We start from the raw sequence: 21,748 nt of genomic DNA, 5'->3' as shown, positions 1-21,748 counted from the left end.
TAGAATCTTCATCAGAGATAAATGGCAGTTGTCTATGCATCAAAGGAGAAAAGGGGAAAAGTGATGATGATAATGAATGTTTTGAGTTGAATGGAGGAACACTTTATTATTGCTTTTCAACCTCTTCCCTTGAACTATTCAATTTTAAACACCTGATCTGACATTTTTTTTTTTTTTTTTTGCTTTGTGTTCTGGAGCTGAAAAGGGCTGGAAGGCAGGAAAGTTCAGTACCTGAGCAGACAGATTTTGTCAAATATTACTCCTACATTATTATCCAGAATTCTTTTTGTTCTTTAATTAATGCTTCAGTGAAAAAAGTAGTCTCATTTTAGTTATATTTCTAGTATGTTTCTCAGTGTCTGTCCAGAGTTTATTCTCAGTCTTTAAGAATGGAAATGGAACACTTTATCTGCTAATGGAATAGAGACTGCAGAATAAGTTTTAAAAAATGATGAAGAGACTGTTTGCTGCCATATAATATGACTACAGACATTACAGAAGTGTTTTGAAATGTATCACTTAAACAATGTATGACTGGGAGTGGGGGAACATGTGAACCAGTTATACAGAAAGGACAAGAGTTAAAAGATGTACAACTCACATAATGAAGTAGAATAAAAAAGCATTAAAATACATTTATATTAAGGCCTAGAGTTATATAAGCATATGAAAGCAACTATTCTATTAGTTTGGGGAAGAAGGGAATGACCCTGGAATACTTTACTCTGAAACAGAGCAAAATTTCCTAACTTGGTTCAAACCAATGTTCTCTTTTAGACACTGAGAGCACATAAAGGTATGGAGGTATCCTCTTAGGAATAAAAAAGATGATCACTGGCACCTACAATTATTTTTCTGCCTTACTATCAGTGAGAAAAAAAAAAGAATTATCAAGTATCCATTGATTAAATGCTAGGTGTTCAAATTTGATAATGTAACTAGTAAAGCCATTCTTCTTAATATTAGTAAGTATTATTGTTATTGTTTTCCCAGCATGATAAAATGTATTTTGAAGTAAACAAAAATATATATGACAAATTATTTACCCTCTAGGATTTTAGTGTCTATTTGGGAAAATAAGACCAACGTACGCAAAACAATTAGACCAAAATTAAACAACAAGCTATATAGTGTTGATTGAAAGTTTAATAGTCATTTAGAAAAAGGAAAGAACAATCACAGGAAGGGATGAGAGAAAAACAAATGGTTTGAGATGGACCTTACAGACTTAGTAGAATATAAAGAAATGTGAAAGGATGTAGTGAAGCATTCCAAAACTACCATAAATACTTAATAAATGAATATTTTATTAGTGATATTAAGTTATCTTCATATAGCATTTTAAGGTTTCCAGTTTTAAGATATCTTTATCTTAATCTTAAAGTTTATAGAATCTTATATAACCTTAAAGTTTATAACCTCCCCATGAGAATTGAGGCTCAGAGGATTCAAATAAGCCCAAAGTTTCAGTCCTAAGTAGGGTTAAAGCTGTAGTTCAAACCTAAATCTTTCAGCATTAGCTGCAGTGTTCTTCCCAACAAATCAAAATTAATTGATATCAAGAGAAACAGTGAAGAAGACAAAATACAAGAAGGAATGAATATTATATATTTGAGAGAAATGTTGACTAATAGTAACAATTGGAAGTTCATTAGGAAAGGTGGTGCCATAGTTTTGGGTATTTGAAATTCAGACAGAAGAACTATTGTAGATATATAGTATGGTAGGGAGCCATTAAATTTTTCTATAGGACAATAATGTAATTAAAATGGTATTTTAGAAAGATTAAATCTAGTAATAGCATAAAGTCTGGTATGGTGGGGTGAGAGACTCCAGGTGAATCATATAGGAAACTAGTTAATTAAAAAGTTTCCTGTTGTAAAATATGATAATTGATACTCTTTTAGTTACTCATTTATATCAGATTTTTATTTTCTTGGAAACTTGCATGGACAAATAGAACTGAACCCATTTAATTCCTTTAATTCATAATGAAATAGGAAATTCATTTGAGAAAAAAGAGAAAATAGAATTTAAAAATGCTTTAGGTATCGGAGATCATTAAAGAGATAAAGGAAAGTTTGATTTTTTAAATTCAATAGTTTGGTATTATCCACATTTCTTTTCAGTCTCTTGACATATGGTTTTTGAATAAATTAATTTCACTTTTTAAACCTAAAGTATAAAGTATAAACTAGAAAAAAGAGAATATTTTTAAAAGCAAAAGGCCAATTTAGATTACACTTATCTTGTATTTCATCTATTTATAAGAAATTGTATTTTCTATTTAAATTCCATCCAACAGAAGTTGAAGAAAACACACATTTGTGTGCTTCAATTCCATTTCATTGTTTCTAATAAAAAGTTAACATTTAATAGCATTCCATTAAAAAAAGAAGTTATCTGAAATATTTTATATAGAGAAAAAAATCAAAGAGAGTAAAGAGATAAGAAATTGGGAAGTAGGAAAATCACCACTTCTGGAAACTATTTAACAGGTTGTGCACACTCTCATTCCCTTTTACTCTCTTTTCCTGGATATAACCATTCTACTTCTTACTGAGCTCTCTTTTTAAACACTCATTTTAAACAAAAGTATATTTTCCAGGCTATCACAGCTGCCAGCTACAACCAATCTCATTGCTTGTCTTCCAAGCAAAACAGCATCTTTCAAAATACCTAAGTCTTAAGAAAGTTGTTTCAACAAGTGTCAAAATGGCAATGAAAAGTCTTCAGTGTTCCTGACTTCACTTTCAAAACAATTTCTATAAAAGTTCCTTGGTTATGTCACTGACAAATAAACAGATTTAGTTGTTTTTTTTTCTTTTTTTTACAACATGCTCAGAAGGTGATTTTCTAGTCTGCAATATTTAGCTTCTAAAAATGTTCGATTCATAAAAGATCTTATTGCCCTGAGACTTCCGAGTAGAGAGAGGAAAACCAACTAACCAACCAACCAAATAGAAAACGAAACAAAGAAACAAAAAAAAAAAAACCAATGAAACTAAACAACAATAACAAAAACCCTATCAGCAGCAATAAAGTACCTGACTGATCAATAGCATGACTTTTTAGGAATCAAATATGTATTATTAAAAGTAAAAAAAAAATAATAGTCTTTCCCCTTATTTTGACTATAGAATATCTATATGAGTAAGGCTGTGTTTGGGGAAATAATAAGTAGAGACAGAGAGGAATTAATCATGTTTAATAAACCTTGCAATTAATAAAACTCTGTTCCTATTGAATGCCTTTCTCTGGGGAGCTCTCAGTATTTTATAGACCTTGTCTAAATAAGCTTCACAATTCCTCTGTGTATAAAAGAGTGCAACAAATGGATCAGTAGAGGAAATGTAAAAGGACAGTTATTTTTCTCTCCTTCCTGTTCCTCAGGTATTTTAATAGCCTTTTGCAGCAACTGATTCAGTGGAAAACCATTGAGAAATTGTTTTAACTGACCAAGTGGAGTGGCCTCAGAATTAGGATGGCTTTATTTACCTTTTTTCACTCTGTCATTCATGAATTTGTTAAAAATTTATTAGAAGTTATTTTTCAAGTGGCATTTCTTTGGCTATATGTATGCATTATTTAATAATCACATTTATTATATAATAACCATATCATGAGATTGTACTAGCGATCAAATATTATAATATAAACATAATATAGCATAATGAGATAGTGAGATGACACAGTAATGGATTTGAGATCAAAAAAATCTTAGTTAAAATCTGCCTGAGTAATTTATTAGCTGTGTGGTCCTGTTCACTTAACATTTCATCTATAAAAATGGGGGTAATAATAATAATAATAATAATACTTAGTTTAGTTTTTAGGATTTTTGTAAGGAGTAAATGTGATCTAATATGATAATATGCTTTGAAAATACTATAAAATGCTAGCTATTATTATTATAGCATAATATATGCATCAATTTCTTAATGATTCTTTGATCTATCAGCATAAGACCTTATATTTACCCTCCATGCCTTTTTGTGAAAAAATATATTATTGTTACTAATAGTGATCCTCCACTAATATTATCTTCTACTGCCTTAGTCAAGTGAGGCAGTGGTCCTGAGTTATCAAAAACAATGCCAGTGGATAACAACCTCAGGTTTGTTTTATCCAATTTAAAAGCTTTGAGTATGGACCACTGACAAACCATGCCTGCTATCCTAGAAAAAGCCTTTCCAAAGTAGGAAATGTTCTTCACCAGGTAGGTCATGGAGGGATGAATTTTCAACTCTTAAAGATATTCTGTTCAGCTATAATGGACCATCTTTCGTGGTAGAGGATATACCCAAATTAACAAATTCCTTAAAGTATTTACAGTAGTCAAGATGGTGATAATACAAGTTTAATAACCTCTTGATTTTTATGATTAATGTTCAGGGGGATATATATGTCTTTTTTAATTGAGAGAATAATGTATAAGCCAGTACAGTATTATGTAATAAAATGAGTAAAAGTAATGAATTCTGAGTCAAAGATGTGTGTTACAGGAGCAATTTACTAATGGCTGCTGAGAATCTAATTCTAACCAGCAGAATAGACCCCTCATGTGAGAGGATGACACAATACAAGGAGACTAAGAGGCAGTTGCATTCTCTGATCTCTCTCCTTTTCCCTCTTAACTCTGATTTATTTCATTCTCAATTCACCAGCAACATCTGCCTCAAGTAAAGGTTGATTTGCAATTCCTTCAAGTGTTTTATTATTCACAGCTGTAGGGGTTTGCAGAGAATTGACCACCCCTAAATGGTACAATCCCATTTAAAACTTTGCAGCCTTTCTGGGTTTCACACTTAAGTGTGGTCCTTCAACTCTGAGATACCACTACATACCTGTCAGATTGTCTAAGATGACAGGAAAAAATAATGATGAATGTTGTAGGGGATGCGGGAAAACTGGGACACCGATGGATTGTTGGTGAAGTTGAGAATGAATCCAACCATTCTGGAGAGCAATCTGGAATTAAGCCCAAAAAGTTATCAAACTGTGCATACCCTTTGATCCAGTAGTGTTTCTACTGGGCTTATACCCCAAAGAGATACTAATGAAAGGAAAAGGACCTGTATGTGCCAACATGTTTGTGGCAGCCCTGTTTGTAGTGGCTAGAAGCTGGAAAATGAATGGATGTCCATCAATTGGAGAATGGTTGGGTAAATTGTGTTATATGAATATTATGGAATATTATTGTTCTGTAAGAAATGACCAGCAGGATGAATACAGAGAGGCTTGGAGAGACTTACATGAACTGATGCTAAGTAAAAGAGCAGAACCAGGAGATCATTATACACTTTGACAATGATACTGTATGAGGATGTATTCTGATGGAAGTTGATTTCTTTGACAAAGAGATCTAACTCAGTTTCAATTGATCAGTAACGGACAAAAGCAGCTACACCCTGAGAAAGGGAAATGAATGTAAACTGTTTGTATTTTTGTTTTTCTTCCTGGGTTATTTTTACCTTCTGAATCCAATTCTCCCTGTGCAACAAGAGAACTGTTCGGTTCTGCACACATATATTGTATCTAGGATATACTGTAACATATTTAACATGTATAGGACTGCTTGCCATCTAGGGGAGGGGGTAAAGGAAGGGAGGGGAAAAATCAGAATAGAAGTGAGTGAAAGGGATGATGTTGTAAAAAATTACCCTGGCATGGGTTTTGTCAATAAAAAGTTATTAAAAAAAAAAAAAAAGAAAGAAAGAAAATAAAAAAAAAAAAAAAACAAGTGTGGTCCTTAACATATGTGGGTTCACATCCTTGAACTACAACTTACTGGGGACTGGACACAATTTGTTTCATGTCTTTGGACCTCAATGTGCACAATGTGCTCAATAAAGGGAAATAAACTACATAATCTTTGTAAAAATGATCCTATCACTTAGAGTCAGAAGTCATTTATTTTAGTCCCTGTGCCTCTACTAACTAATTTTATGGCATCCCAGATAGTTCACTACTTCAGTGGAAGTCTTTTCTCTCTCTCTCTCTCTCTCTCTCTCTCTCTCTCGCTCTCGCTCTCGCTCATCATCATCATCCAGATACTTGCTATATACCTGATTATATGGGAAAGAGCAGCAACAGAACTAGGAAAAAAAATTTCTCTTAATAAAATAGGAAAATGAAAACTTTGGATTGTTTAATTCCTAATGCTTACCCCTCCCATTTCCTGGAGGCTGAAATGATTTTAAAAGGGGACAAAGTTTATTGTTACATATGTATAAATAAAGTTTAAAAAATAGGCAATCTTGAAACAGATAAATATAAATGGTTCTTTTTAATGAGCAGGTTTTATTGTGGGAGGGAAAAGCAAAGAGAATTGAACCATAAGAAGATAACTTACAAATAATGGGGGGAGGGCAAGTGAAACTGGAAGAAGGAAAGGAAGAAACTTAAGCATGGAAAGTTAATATTTGTTGTTGTTCAATCATGTCCGATTCTCCATGATCATATTTGGGATTTTTCTTGCCAAGACATCGGAGCAGTTTGTCCTTATTTTTTTTTCCCTCTGGCCATTTTCCAGATTAGGAACTAAGGCAAAAATCAGAGTTACCTGATTTGTCCAGGGTTCACATAGTAAATGTTTGATACCAGATGGAGTATCTATCCACTGTGTCACCTAGCTACTAAATTTACCTTAGGCCAGAGGTAGGGAATCTCTTTTCTTCCAAGGGCCAAGTGGATATTTATTGAATCATTTGTGGGCCATGCAAAATTATCAGTTTATCAAACTCCCACAGTGGAAGGGTTATTTTATCTTGCTTTCAGCTCATTATTACCTGTAGTTTGTTATGTAAATGATTTTCCAGGCCTTATGAGGCCTGAGGAGGTTCCCCACTTTAACTTAAGGCCATGGTTAACATTTTGGATAAAGATTTTATGCTCCAAAGAATAAAGGAGGTTGTTGAACCAGGGAATTTGGAGTAAGGAAAGTTTTAAACTTTATCATAAAGAACTCTGTTGCCTTTGCTATCCAAAACATGAAACAAATTAATATAGTTTTGTGAGAAGACCGGTCTAGTCTAAGTTATCTCCTACCATATGTTAAGAAAGTCTTATTTACAATCACACCAAGAACTATTTTCATCTTTTATCTATGTAGAAAGTTAAGATTGGGAGAACAAGTGACTTAAGGTGATTGTAGAAAAATGTCCAAGACAATGAATGCCTAATAAGGAGAATGGAATTTCAAAAGTCTTTCTGGGATGTAAATTCAACTATCCCTCCACAGATCACATTTATAGTCAGGGAATTGGCAGAAGAGAAAGAGAATTAGGCTTTGAGTCAGAGCAGAAGCTGATTCATGTCTCTGGTATTGATGGCTATATGACCCTAGAAAAGTCTTTCAGTCTCACTTCACCCATATGTATTAGCCATATAGGCTAATAATCATGTATTTCTCAGGGTTGTAATCAGGATGAAATGAAATAATATGGACAAAGCATTTTAAATCCTTTGTTAATATTAGCTATTCTTTTTGATAATGCTAATCTTTTCTTTTTTTTTAACTCTAGGTGTTATGAATATTTCTTAAATGTTTGAAAGGTCTAGTCCAATCTTCTCAGTTTACAGAAAAAGAAACTGAAGTACAGAGGTGGTAAGTTAGTTGTTCAGAGAAAATATCTGATTAGTGACAGAAGTGGGACTTAAATTTAGATTTTCTAACTTGTTCAGTGACTACCTTTTGAATGTCACAATAGACTGCTTTCTTCTGAATAGGAAGAGATGGATTTTCCAAAGAAAACTACATTCCTGATAAGCAAAAGGAACTATAAATTTGATGACTCGAAGGACATATTTTGACAGAAGGATTTTTTTCCTGAGAGTGAGGAGGTATGAAAGATTTAGTTTTTATTGTAGTAAGTTTATTTATTTTTAATACAAAATGCTTTATGAATGATGTTGGGAAAGAAAAATCATAGCAAAAGGGGAAAATGATGGAAGAGATAAAAAAACAGAAAAAAGAAATGAATATAGTATGTGTTAATTTATGTTCGGTCTTCTTAGATCTTTTTTCTGGCTGCATATGGCATTTTCTGTCCAAAGTCTATTGAGATTGCTTTGGATCACTGAACCTCTGAGAAGAATCAAGCCTTTCATAGTTGATCATCACACATTCTTGCTGTAATTGTGTACAATATATTTCTGGTTCTGTTTGTTTCACCCAGCATCAGTTCATATAAATCTTTCCAACCCTTTTTGTAATCAGCTTGTTCATTTTTTTAATTGAACAATAATATTTCATTATCTTCATGAACCACAACTTATTCAGCCATTCCCCAATTGATGGGCATCCACTGCTTTTTTTTCCCCTAATTTCTATTTATTTATTTATTTATATTGTAACTTTTTATTGACAGAACATATGCTTCTGTTCCGAATTTTCCCTTCCCTCCCTCCACCCCCTCCCCGAGATGGCAAGCAGTCTTATACATGTTAGATATATTATAGTATATCCTAGATACAATATATGTGTGCAGAACCAAACAGTTTTCTTGTTGCACAGGAAAAATTGGATTCAGAAGGTAAAAATAACCCGGGAAGAAAAACAAAAATGCAAACAGTTTACACTCATTTCCCAGTGTTCTTTCTTTGGGTGTAGCTGCTTCTGCCCATCATTGATCAACTGCAACTGAATTAGATCTTCTCATTGTTGAAGATGGCCATATCCATCAGAATTGATCATCATATAGTATTGTTGTTGAAGTATATAATGATCTCCTGGTTCTGCTCATTTCACTTAGCATCAGTTCATGTAAGTCTCTCCAAGCCTCTCTGTATTCATCCTGCTGGTTATTTCTTACAGAACAATAATATTCCATAACAGTCACATACCACAAACCCAACCATTCTTCAATTGATGGGCATCCATTCATTTTCTAGTTTCTAGCCACTACAAACAGGGCTGCCACAAACTTTTTCACACATACAGGTCCCTTTCACTTCTTTAGTATTTCTTTGGGATGTAAGCCCAGTAGTAACACTGCTGCATCAAAGGGTATGCACAGTTTGATAACTTTTTTGCTTTTTCAATTCTTTGCTACCACCAGAGGAATTGCTACAAACATTTTTGCACATGTGTGTCCTTTCCCCTCCTTTATGATTTTCTTGGGGATATGAAAGATTATAATTCCCTATACATTTAAACAAAAGAATAAGGGTGAATAGCAAATAATTCTGTATTGTTTGTAACTATTTTCTTATTGTTTTATTTTACCTATTTTATCCCTGATTACGATTAATAGTATTTCAAAAGTCCAAAGAATCATGATGTTCTCAGTTCGCATAATCCTTTATTGAGCTATGTAGTTAAATTGCTGCTGGACCTAAGAATTCCAGCAAGCTGAGGTCAGTCTGATAATGGTAAATGAGGGGTTGATACTCAAAACTCAAAAACTTAAGAATATCATGTCTTGCTTTTAGGGAATAGAGCAAGAAGAAAATGAAGTGCCTTTCTCATCTCCACAGAAAATGTCAATGGTAAAAACTGGAGTTGAAGAATAAATACTATTAGACAGATGTAAGCAAGAGAAAACAAGTAGAAGATTTCTGGATAAAGAAAAGCAGAGTATGGGAAAGGTCATGGGAGTACTGCACAATGGGGACACCACACTGAATGTGTAGCAAAGCTGGGAATTATAGTGATTTTTACGTTATGATTCTTTTATTATCCTAGGGAACTCTAACCACGGCTTTGCAAAAAATTAGTGAAGTATATCCAAGTTAGGAGAGGGTAGCAGATAGCAACTTGGGCCACACTCTGTAACAGTCCATCTTATTCCTCCTGTGGCTAAAAATATATGATAATGAGGATGTTGGTAAAGAAGAATTGAGAGACTAAGAAAGTCACTAGGTTGATGAAGAGAGGAGATAGAATTTCAAAAAAGAAATGCCAAAGGAAAGCTTTACTAAGAGCCTTAAAATATTTAATTAAAGAACTCTTGAGTCATAAGTTCCATTGGTTGATTCTAGCATGGAGCAGCAGGTTCAGATCAACTGCTCTGATGTCGCAGACAACAGAGTCCCTGAAAGCAAGTGGTCCCAGCAAGAGGTACTGGAGCTTAAAACAAAAAACAAAACAACAAAGGTACAAAACAACTGAGGAGTTAACATGCATGTCTCAGTGGGAAGAATTTTGTCTTTGGAGTCAAAGTGCCTGGATTCAGATTCCTGCTCTGTCATTTATTAGATATATAATTTTAGTCAAAGGATTTAACTTCTCTGAGCCTCAGCTTCTTCATTTGTAAAACAGCTAGGTTTGGTTATTTGACCTAGAAAGTCCCTTCTAAATCTAGAATTTAATCACTTTCTTGCAGATTATAGGTTTCAATTTGATTTTCAAATAAGTATGTTTTCATATTATATCAGAATTTTTTCTTCCTCTTCTTCCCCTGCCACCATTACAATATTGAGATGACTGATATGCTTAAATCTATAAAGTAACCTCATGGTCAGAACTTTACAGTTTCTCTTTGAAACATAAGCTTGCTTTTACTTCCTATAGGAGCTGTTAATGAAACATATAAACAGGCACCTTCAATGAGTGCACATGCCAGCATTCCATCAGGAAGGATTTCAGTTCACTGTCAGCCTAATGATTTCTGTTTTACACATGTTTCAAAGGACTTGTCTTCTCAGCACCTCCTGCCCCACTTTTAGCAAGAAAGACAACTCACAGTGCAATTTCATGGATACTGAAATGTCACATGATTTTCCCCAAGCACAATGTTCTCTAAGAAGGAGGGATATTTTTACATTTTTGTCTATTATGCATTGTGCATACTTTACATTAAAACAAAAAATGATTGAGTTCCAATATAATCTATAGCCTTGTCTCTAATTGTTTCCTTTAAATTGTAAAAGTATCACTCCTAGGACTTCTTACATGAATCAGGATCTGTGTGTTGCTTTGCTTTCAGGGCCAGTAGTTGGGAGAGCAAAAGCACACCTAATTCAAAGCCTTGTGGACCACTTAACAGAAAGCAGTTTCCTATATCCAACTGCTTAATCTAGAAATCCAATAGGGTTTATCTGCCATAGCTACCACAGGTCTCTTCAGGCTTAAAAAGGTTGACATATCCTGTTTGAGAACATCTGCTACACACTCTGATCATATGGTAACCCTTAGGAAATGGTTCTCTGAGGCAAAGGCACATTTTTGGAGCCTCGTGCTATATAAAAATAAGCATTTAAAGTCCTAATTACTACCTCCAGGATGATTCATACAAAGAAAAGCTCTGATTCCAGCCAATGAAAACTTTGTGCTTTGAAAAAAACATGTTAAACAATATGATTAAGGATCATGCAAAGAGAACGTTTATTTTATTTACTGCTTTGAAGGAATCCATGGCAGTAAATGGTGTTCACAATATGTCAGCAATTGAAAGTGTATGTAGTTTCTTTACAAGTTTTAGTCTGAGCACATGGAGAAAAAAGTGAACTTATCCAAACTGATGATAAAACTATGTTTAACCAATCAGATTATTTCAAGGTGGCTAGCCTTTTTGTTTGTTTTATTTAATCAATGAAGGAATTCTTCACCAAATATTTATTAAAGCCATTGCTAATCCTAGTATTTCATGTACATTATAATTACTGTTTAGTTTATATGGCATAAAAATTATATAATTTGACCCTACAAAATATTGATCATGGAAATAATCAAGTTTTTAATGTAATGGTCAGTTTAAGTAATTATTGTTTAATAAATAAATGTTCTAACCATCATTCATATAGTGACTTAAGGTTAATTCTGGGGAAGTTTAGCACATTTAAGCACTATCTCACTACTATTTTAAAAAACTCCATTTTTTATTGTGATCTTAAACAGAAAGGATCTTAAGTCATAGGAAAGTGATTAGGGTTACAATTAATTTTAATGCAGGTAATACAATAGGGTCCTAACTTTTTTTTTTCAATAGGTACTTTAATAGGCTAGTGAAGCCTAAGAACTCCTTGTCAGAAATACATAAAATAAAATACTTATATATCAAAAAATATTCACAATCTCCAGATTAGGAATCCCAATGGATATTTTTGGTTTTAAATCATAATCAAAAATAAATATTAACATGTTTATATTTGCTATTTATAGCAGTAAATTGTATAATGCTAAAGATGTAATTTATGGTAGAAAACAGAAAGTTTGCTTATTCTCTTCTTATATATTCACCAATGATTCTACCAATATGCCAGTATAAAATGTTTATCAAATTTTTATAGAGATAGATATTTTTATTGGTGAGAGGATTTGGGGAAGATGACAGAATAAGTCAAGAAATTATCTTACTCTCAAATCCCATCATCCCTCAATGATTTAAAATGATTTTTCAAAGTAAACTTTAGAAAACAGAAATAATTACAATCAAGATAAAGATTTGGAAATTAAGGGGATGCCCATTACTTGGAGAATTACTGAATAAGTTATGGCATATGATTGTTATGTTTTTGTGCTAAAAGAAATTATAAGCAGAATGATTTCAGGAAAAAAAAAAACAGCATCTAGAAAGGCTTACATGAACTGATACAAAATATCATGAACAGAAGCAGGACACCATTGTATCCAGGAACAGCAATACTGGATGATGAACAACTGTGAATAAGAGATATAATCAGCAACACAATGATTTAGGACAATTCCAAAGGAATCTTGAAAAATATTATCCACTTCCAGAAAAGAACTGATGTTGTCTGAATACAGACTGAAGCATATTATTTTTCACTTACTTTCTTTTTTTAATTTTTGTTTGAAGCTTCTTGCAAAAAAGTGACGATCTGGAAATGTTTACATGATTGTACATTTGTAATGTTTAAAAAATATTATTTTTTTAAAAAGTCAGAGTAAAGCACTTGTCCCACTTAAGACATTTTGGAAAGGTAGTAGGAAAGATCTGACCTCCCCAAGTAGTGGTCTGACTTAGTGGAAATACAGATGTTTCTGAGCAAACAAATCAACAAACAAAAGTCCTGGAGACAACTATATAGTTGGCAGCCTTAACTTCAAGAATCTTCACACTACAAAAAGAACCAATTCAAATATTTGGGGAAGATAGTGGTTCAGAACATGGTCGCAGATACCATGGCTGTGGTTAATGATGAATGAGCACATACTGACGAGTATGATATATGAAGGGTAGGGACCTAATGTCTGAGACCATTCATAGAAGAGTATAGTCCCTGATGTTGGCTCCAGGGCAAACAGATGAGCTGAAGCTTACAGCTGATGAAAAAACTACAAGGAGTAAGACCATTTGGAGTGAAAGACCTGGTTGTGGCTCGGGGTGGAGAGGAGTATCTGAGATCAGACTTCAAGACAAAATTCAGAAAACAAAAGTATGAAGAAACTGAAGCTTGAAATATTAACCCTCATACCTCAGTACTTGAACAGACTCTAACATAAAGCAAATAGTCAAAAATTAAGCCACTAAAAGAATAGTGAAGGAGAAAGCATCCAAACACAGATAGTTACTATGTGATAGAAAAGGTCAAAGTTGAAACTCAGAAGGCAGTGAAATCAAAACTTTTTTTTTTTTACTTCAAACATTTTAAAGAACAATAAAAAGTAGTCACAAGGCTAAAAAGAGTACTTGCAAAAGCTTTAAAAGGACTTTAAAACCAAGTAATAAAAATTATCTTGAAAAGAAAAATCATTTGATCTTTCATCACCATTAATCATCATCTCTCTCTTTTGCCTGTTATAGCTAAACACCTAAAAAAAGTTGTAAACAATAAGAGCTTCTACTATTTCTGCTCCCACTTTTTCTTAATGCCTTATAATCCAGCTTCTTACCTTTCCATTCCACCAAAATTGCCCTCTTCAAAGTTACTAATGATGGCATGGTTGCCAGATTCACTGGCATTTTCTCAATCTTCTTTTTCCTTGACTTGACTTCAGCCTTTGATACTGTTGATCACTCTCCTCTCTGATGTTCTCTTTTCTCTAGATTTCTGGGATACATTCTCTCCTAGTTCTTTGTTTCCTTATTGACTTCAAGATCAAAAATGCTCTATTTGGCATTCAAAGTCCTTAATACCTTTTCTCCTACCTTTTCTGGCTTATTATACCCTACTCTCCAATACATACTTTTCAATCCAGTGACATTGACTTCCTAGCTATTCTGTAAATAAGACTCTCTCTTGGCTTAAGGCATTTTCTCTGTCTTTATATCTGGGATATCCACTCTTCTCTTTTTGATTTATTAACCTTCCTTGCTTCCTTTAAGGCCTAACTAAAATCCCTTACATTAATGTAAATCTTTTCTACCCCCTCTTGATTTTATTACATATCCTAATTAATTATTTCTTATTTATCTTGTATCTTTCATTGATAATTAGACTCAGTTTTTATAGAACACATTCCATTTAATTTTAGAATATTATATTCCATTCTCACTTCTGATGTCTTACAAATACAAAGTAATTCTGAGCTATTTAAATGTACATATCTTCATATGTTATGTTTTTTTTTTATCCTGGCTGTTTACAGAATGTCATTTGGAAAACTGAAAATTAATCACTATGTGCTTTATGATTTTAAAGATGAATACTTTCTTTGTTGGTGTTTTGATGCTCTGTAGATAGCAAATAAATATTGTCTTCTCTTCTAAATTTCTAAGTATTTTTAAAACTTTTTTTTCTGAAGCATAATATTCAGGCTTTTAATTTCTTTTTCTTGAGATAGCAATGATCCTTAAATTATTTCTATGCATTGTATTTTCAAAGTCTTTGACTTTGTTTTGTATATAAATTATGTTCTTTAGAAGTTATTATATTCACTTGCCTTCTGCAATATATTTTCCTTACATATTTTTGACTAACAAATCCATCATTCATACTTTTGAAACTTAAATATAAACATATTCTTAAGTATTAGTTCAATCACTCATTTTATTTATCTTGTCTTTTAGACTTCTTGATTTCCATTCTAATATCTTCTTTTAAAAGTATTATTTTTGAACCATTGCAGAATTTCTTATTTTGCAATAATTGATTTATTGGGACTCTTTGGTTATCTTTTCTTGGAATCTAGTCATTGTATTGACTTTTTAAAAATTCTTCCTTGTATTCTACTTCATTTTTTAAATTTTGTTTTTATTTTAATATTAGTTTTGTATATTATCTTTTTCTGACTTTTTCTATTTCCTTCTTCATTATCTATTCTCTCTTCCTTCTGTTTTCAGCAAGAAAATGTATCAAGTATACACCCTTGTGGGTCAATAGGTTTGGTACCTTCAAATTGGGGGTTTCGGGGCCATAACTTCTTTGTCTTATTCAAACTTGATTGGGGGAATATTAGCCAGAGCTTGATTTCCATAGCCCTAAGTCCTAGGAAAGGAAGCTGTGCTGGTATTTACCACCTGATATTCCCAAACTATATAGCTGGGCAGAATAAATACGGTCTGTCTCTTTATAATGTCAATAAGCAAGTTTCAAAGTCAGTCAATGTTATGTGGCAATGAGATAGGAGCTCTCATGAGCTCCTATCTCAAATAAGTCTAACTGGCTGTATGTCCTATATGCAACCAAAGGAATTTTATGGCAAATGGGAGTTTTAGCTTTGGATTACTGTTGTTATACTAGAGAACTTTACTTTGAGTTAAAAGTCTTTGTCTTTTTGTTGGTGCATTTTATCATATTAAATATTTTGACATATTACTTCATTTTTTGAGTTTGTTGCAGTAGGATATTTATGTTAAACACAACTATTAGCATTTTGGTGATCATGTGACTTGTCATAAGAGTCTAATTTTCTCTATCCTCAAATCTTAGGTTTATGTTGTTCTCAAGCTTATATATTTGGGTCTTTTTCTCTTTTCTTTTTACATTCTTTAGACTATTTTCATTCACTTTAAATGTCTTCACTTATGGGCTTTTTTTGCAACAGATTATCCCTAAGTGACTATATTTTAAACAAAATTATTTATCTTATTTTTTTAAGATTGTCTTTCTAAGTCTTTCTTTCTTGGCTAGAGGAAAGCTATTTTCTCATTTCGGTAGACTAGCGAGACTAGATATAATTTTTGACTTTTCCCTCTCCCTTCCCTCTCATTATCATTTAACTGGCAAATCCTTCTAGTTCTACCATTATATCTCTTCTATGTTTGTCTCCCTTTCTATTTATACTATCATTACAGTAGAAAAATCTATCTTCTTCCTTTTAATCTTTCATAAATTCCATTGTCAGTTTAATCTTTCTAAAGCAAAACTTTCTTCCATATTAATCAATTGCTCAAAAACCTTGAACATCTTACCATTATCTACCGATTTAAATCTAATTTCTTTAATCTACCCTTCAAGACAATGACCCAACACAAGGTTTTAGTCTTATTTCTAATCTTTAATGATAATTATGCACTCTTTGCTTCTTAACACTAGAATACTCATTACTACTGTCATTATCTCCTGCTTCCATAACTTTTATCATTATTTTACCCCATTCAAAAAAGTCTTCCTTCTTCATTTCAACATGTCAGAATCCTTACCGTCTTTGACAGTACATTTTAATTCATTTATTTATTCAAAGAATTATTCTATGTATTTGGATATGGTCTCTATAGCCTCCAAACCTCAATTTGGACACATATTCTGCTTCAGACTGTTGCTCTATCTCTCTCATTCTGCTTGCTGAATTTTAAAATTCATAAATAAGGCTGCATTGTCACTTTTATATCCTCTACTACGTATAGCATGAGGCTTTGCCATTAGTAGATACTCAGTATATATTTTGAGAACTAAAGAATAAAAAGAATTGTCAATATATTTTATTCCATACAGAAATAACAGTAATATTAGGATTTCTAAGATAGGTTTTTAGAATCTACAAAACTTCTTCCGGTTAAGATGGCGGAGAGGAGGCTCACAGTTGCATAAGCTCCGCGCTTTCTCTCACTATCCACTTCATTACAAGCCTCTGAATCAATGCTTGACTGAAAAAAACCCACAAATAGTTACCAAGAGAAGCCATCCTTGAGATCCGCCAAGAAAGGTCTGTCTTTACTGGAGGGCTGGGGCGGTTTTAGATCGGGCGCAGGCGGCGGGCAGCAGCAGTGAGAGCACGGGAGCAGACTGGAGAGGGGGTGGAGAGTGATCGTAGCCGTTTCTGCGGGGAGAGCTTCGCTACAGGTTTGGATAATTTCCTCCGGCAGCAAGTCAACAGCCCAGCAGAGAAGCTAAAAACACCGGGGGTGAAGAATACAACCGCAAACAGCTGGAGTCTCTCAGGACCTGCCCCCCCCCCCTTCCCCCCCTCAGTGACTCAGCACGCTTTGGGATCTCAGAGCGCAGGCGCAGCACAGTCCTGCTAGTGCCTCACTGCTGCCACCTGCAGTCTGTAGAGGAAGCTCGATAACACACCCAGCCCCCCCCCCCAAAGAAAGACTCCAGTTTTTTCTGTTTTTCTTTGGTAGTTTATCTCTGATTAATAGACAGAATGAGCAAGAAGCTGAAGAGGACTTTAACCCTTGACAGCTTCTATACAGATAGAGAGCAGACTCTAAATCCTGAGGAGACTAAAAACAGGCAGTCCCCAGGTGATTCCCCAAAGGAGGAAATCATCTGTTCCTCAGCACAGATGAACCTCATAGAAGTGATTAAAAAGGCTCTCACAAGGGAGCTAGAAGAAAAATGGGGAAAGCAGAGTGAGGCTTGGCAAAAGGAGAGGGAGGCTTGGGAAAAGGAGAGGGAGGCTTGGCAAAAGAGCCTGGAGAAAGTTAAAGAGAGAGTGGATAAAGAAGTAAAATCCTTGAAAAATAGGATTAGTGAACTGGAAACAGAAAACAGCTCTCTAAAAAACAAAATTGGCGAAATGGAAAAAAATTCCACAGAACAAAAGAACTCAATTAAGAACTCAATTGGACAATTAGAGAAAGATTTTAAAAAAGTGAGTGAAGAGAATACTTCACTGAAAATCAGAATTGAACAAGTGGAATTGAATGACTCGAGGAGACAAGAAGAATCAGTCAAGCAAATCCAAAAAAATCAAACAATGGAGAAAAATGTGAAATACCTTCTGGGGAAGACAACAGACCTGGAAAACAGATCCAGGAGAGACAATCTGAGAATCATTGGACTCCCAGAAAAACATGATGAAAAAAAGAGCCTGGACACTGTCTTCCAGGAAATTATCAAAGAGAACTGCCCAGAAGTCATAGGAACAGAGGAAAAAATAAACATTGAAAGGATTCATCGATCACCCACTGAAAGGGATCCTAAAATCAAAACACCAAGGAATATAGTGGCCAAATGCCAGAACCCTCAGGTGAAAGAAAAAATATTGCAAGCGGCTAGAAAAACCCAATTCAAGTATCAAGGAGCCACAATAAGGATCACCCAGGATCTGGCAGCATCCACATTAAAAGATCGAAGGGCCTGGAATATGATATTCCGAAAGGCTAAGGAACTTGGTATGCAACCAAAAATAACTTACCCAGCGAGAATGAGCATCTTTTTCCAGGGAAGAAGATGGACATTCAACGAAGTAAGCGAATTTCATCTATTTCTGATGAAAAAACCAGAACTTAACAAAAAGTTTGATCTACAAATATAGAACTCAAGAGAAATCTAAAAAGGTAAAGATTAATCTTGGGAACTATATTTTGACTATATAGATGTATAAAGAATACATGTATACCTTGTTCTAGAAATTGATGTGGAAAGGACATTGTACCAGAAAAAGGGTAAAGTGGGGGTAGTACATCTCATGAAGAGGCATAGGAAACCTATTATATCTGAGAGAAAGAATGGAGGGGGATGAATATAGTGGGTATCTTACTGCCTTCAGAATTGGCTTTAAGTGAAAAATCTTAAGACATATTCAATCTATGGTGAAACTTCTCCCATCTCATTGAAAAGTGAGAAGGAAAAGTGGAAAGGGAAGGAATAAGCTAAGGGGAAGGGAATACGGGAACTGGGAGGGAAAGGGGTAAGATAGGGGGAGGAACTCTAAGGAGGGGGGAGGGATACTAAAAAGGGAGGGCTGTGAGAAGCAAGGGGTGCTCACAAGCTTAATACTTGGAAGGGGGGGAAAGGGGAAAGAAGGGAGGAAAGCATAAACCGGGGTTAACAAGATGGCAAGTAATACAGAATTGGTCATTCTAACCATAAACGTGAACGGGGTAAACTCCCCCATAAAGAGAAAGCGGTTAGCAGAATGGATTAAAAGCCAGAATCCTACAATATGTTGTTTACAGGAAACACACCTGAAGCGGGGAGATACATGCAGGTTAAAGGTGAAAGGTTGGAGCAAAATCTACTATGCTTCAGGTGAAGTCAAAAAAGCAGGGGTAGCCATCCTGATCTCAGATCAAGCTAAAGCAAAAATTGACCTAATTAAAAGAGATAAGGAAGGACACTATATCTTGCTAAAGGGTAGCATGGATAATGAAGCACTATCTATATTAAACATATATGCACCAAGTGGGGTAGCATCTAAATTCTTAAAAGAGAAACTAAGAGAGCTGCAAGAAGAAATAGACAGTAAAACTATAATAGTGGGAGATCTTAACCTTGCACTCTCAGAATTAGATAAATCAAACCAGAAAATAAATAAGAAAGAAGTCAAAGAGGTAAACAGAATACTAGAAAAGCTAGATATGATAGATCTCTGGAGAAAATGTAATGGAGACAGAAAGGAATACACTTTCTTTTCAGCAGTTCATGGAACCTATACAAAAATTGACCATATATTAGGACATAAAAACCTCAAACTCAAATGTAGTAAGGCAGAAATAGTAAATGCATCCTTTTCAGACCACGATGCAATGAAAATTACATTCAACAAAAAAGCAGGGGGAAGTAGACCAAAAAATAATTGGAAACTAAATAATCTCATACTAAAGAATGATTGGGTGAAACAGCAAATCATAGACATAATTAATAACTTCACCCAAGAAAACGATAATAATGAGACATCATACCAAAATGTATGGGATGCAGCCAAAGCGGTAATAAGGGGAAATTTCATATCTCTAGAGGCCTATTTGTATAAAATAGAGAAAGAGAAGGTCAATGAATTGGGTTTGCAATTAAAAATGCTAGAAAAGGAACAAATTAAAAACCCCCAGTCAAACACTAAACTTGAAATTCTAAAAGTAAAAGGTGAGATCAATAAAATTGAAAGTAAAAAAACTATTGAATTGATTAATAAAACTAAGAGTTGGTTCTATGAAAAAACCAACAAAATAGACAAACCCTTAGTAAATCTGATTAAAAAAAGGAAAGAGGAAAATCAAATTGATAGTCTTAAAAATGAAAAGGGAGAACTCACCACTAACGAAGAGGAAATTAGAGCAATAATTAGGAGTTACTTTGCCCAACTTTATGCCAATAAATTCGACAACTTAAATGAAATAGAAAAATACCTCCAAAAATACAGCTTGCCCAAACTAACAGAGGAAGAAGTAAATATCCTAAACAGTCCCATCTCAGAAAAAGAAATAGAACAAACTATCAATCAACTCCCTAAGAAAAAATCCCCAGGACCAGATGGATTTACATGTGAATTCTACCAAACATTTAAAGAACAATTAACTCCAATGTTATATAAACTATTTGAAAAAATAGGGATTGAAGGAGTCCTACCAAACTCCTTTTATGACACAGATATGGTACTGATACCTAAGCCAGGTAGGCTGAAAACAGAGAAAGAAAATTATAGACCAATCTCCCTAATGAATATTGATGCTAAAATCTTAAATAAAATATTAGCAAAAAGATTACAGAAAATTGTCACCAGGATAATACACTATGACCAAGTAGGATTTATACCAGGAATGCAGGGCTGGTTCAATATTAGGAAAACTATTAACATAATTGACTATATCAATAACCAAACAAACAAAAACCACATGATCATCTCAATAGATGCAGAAAAAGCATTTGATAAAATCCAACATCCATTCCTAATAAAAACACTTGAGAGCATAGGAATAAATGGACTTTTCCTTAAAATAGCCAGGAGCATATATTTAAAACCATCAGTAAGCATCATATGCAATGGGGAAAAACTGGAACCTTTCCCAGTAAGATCTGGAGTGAAGCAAGGTTGCCCACTATCACCATTATTATTTAATATCGTATTAGAAACACTAGCCTCGGCAATAAGAGTCGAGAAAGATATAAAAGGAATTAGAGTAGGCAATGAGGAAACCAAACTATCACTCTTTGCAGATGATATGATGGTATACCTAGAGAACCCCAGAGATTCTACCAAAAAGCTATTGGAAATAATTCATAATTTTAGCAAAGTAGCTGGCTACAAAATAAATCCCCATAAATCCTCAGCATTTTTATACATCACCAACAAAACCCAACAGCAAGAGATACAAAGAGAAATTCCATTCAGAATAACTGTTGATACCATAAAATATTTGGGAATCTATCTACCAAAGGAAAGTCAGGAATTATATGAGCAAAATTATAAAAAAGTCTCCACACAAATAAAGTCAGACTTAAATAATTGGAAAAATATTAAGTGCTCTTGGATCGGCCGAGCGAACATAATAAAGATGACAATACTCCCTAAACTAATCTATTTATTTAGTGCTATACCAATCAGACTTCCAAGAAAATATTTTATTGATCTAGAAAAAATAACAACAAAATTCATATGGAACAATAAAAAGTCGAGAATCTCAAGGGAATTAATGAAAAAAAAATCAAATGAAGGTGGCCTAGCTGTACCTGATCTAAAATTATATTATAAAGCAGCAGTCACCAAAACCATTTGGTATTGGCTAAG

General features: G+C 33.8%; 1 long non-coding RNA gene across 1 annotated transcript; it reads left to right on the top strand.

The window, feature by feature from the left end:
- The first annotated feature begins 7,524 nt into the window (after positions 1 to 7,524).
- LOC127562125 (uncharacterized) lies at positions 7,525 to 9,978 on the top strand. Its single transcript, XR_007953620.1, has 3 exons — positions 7,525 to 7,609; positions 7,732 to 7,845; positions 9,436 to 9,978. It is a non-coding gene; the product is annotated as an uncharacterized LOC127562125 (long non-coding RNA).
- Positions 9,979 to 21,748: the final 11,770 nt, after the last annotated feature.

Source organism: Antechinus flavipes, chromosome 1, assembly GCF_016432865.1.
Source record: "Antechinus flavipes isolate AdamAnt ecotype Samford, QLD, Australia chromosome 1, AdamAnt_v2, whole genome shotgun sequence".
NCBI classification, from domain to species: domain Eukaryota; kingdom Metazoa; phylum Chordata; class Mammalia; order Dasyuromorphia; family Dasyuridae; genus Antechinus; species Antechinus flavipes.
Note: the sequence above shows the minus strand (reverse complement) of the source record. Positions and strands in the feature narration are given on the sequence as shown.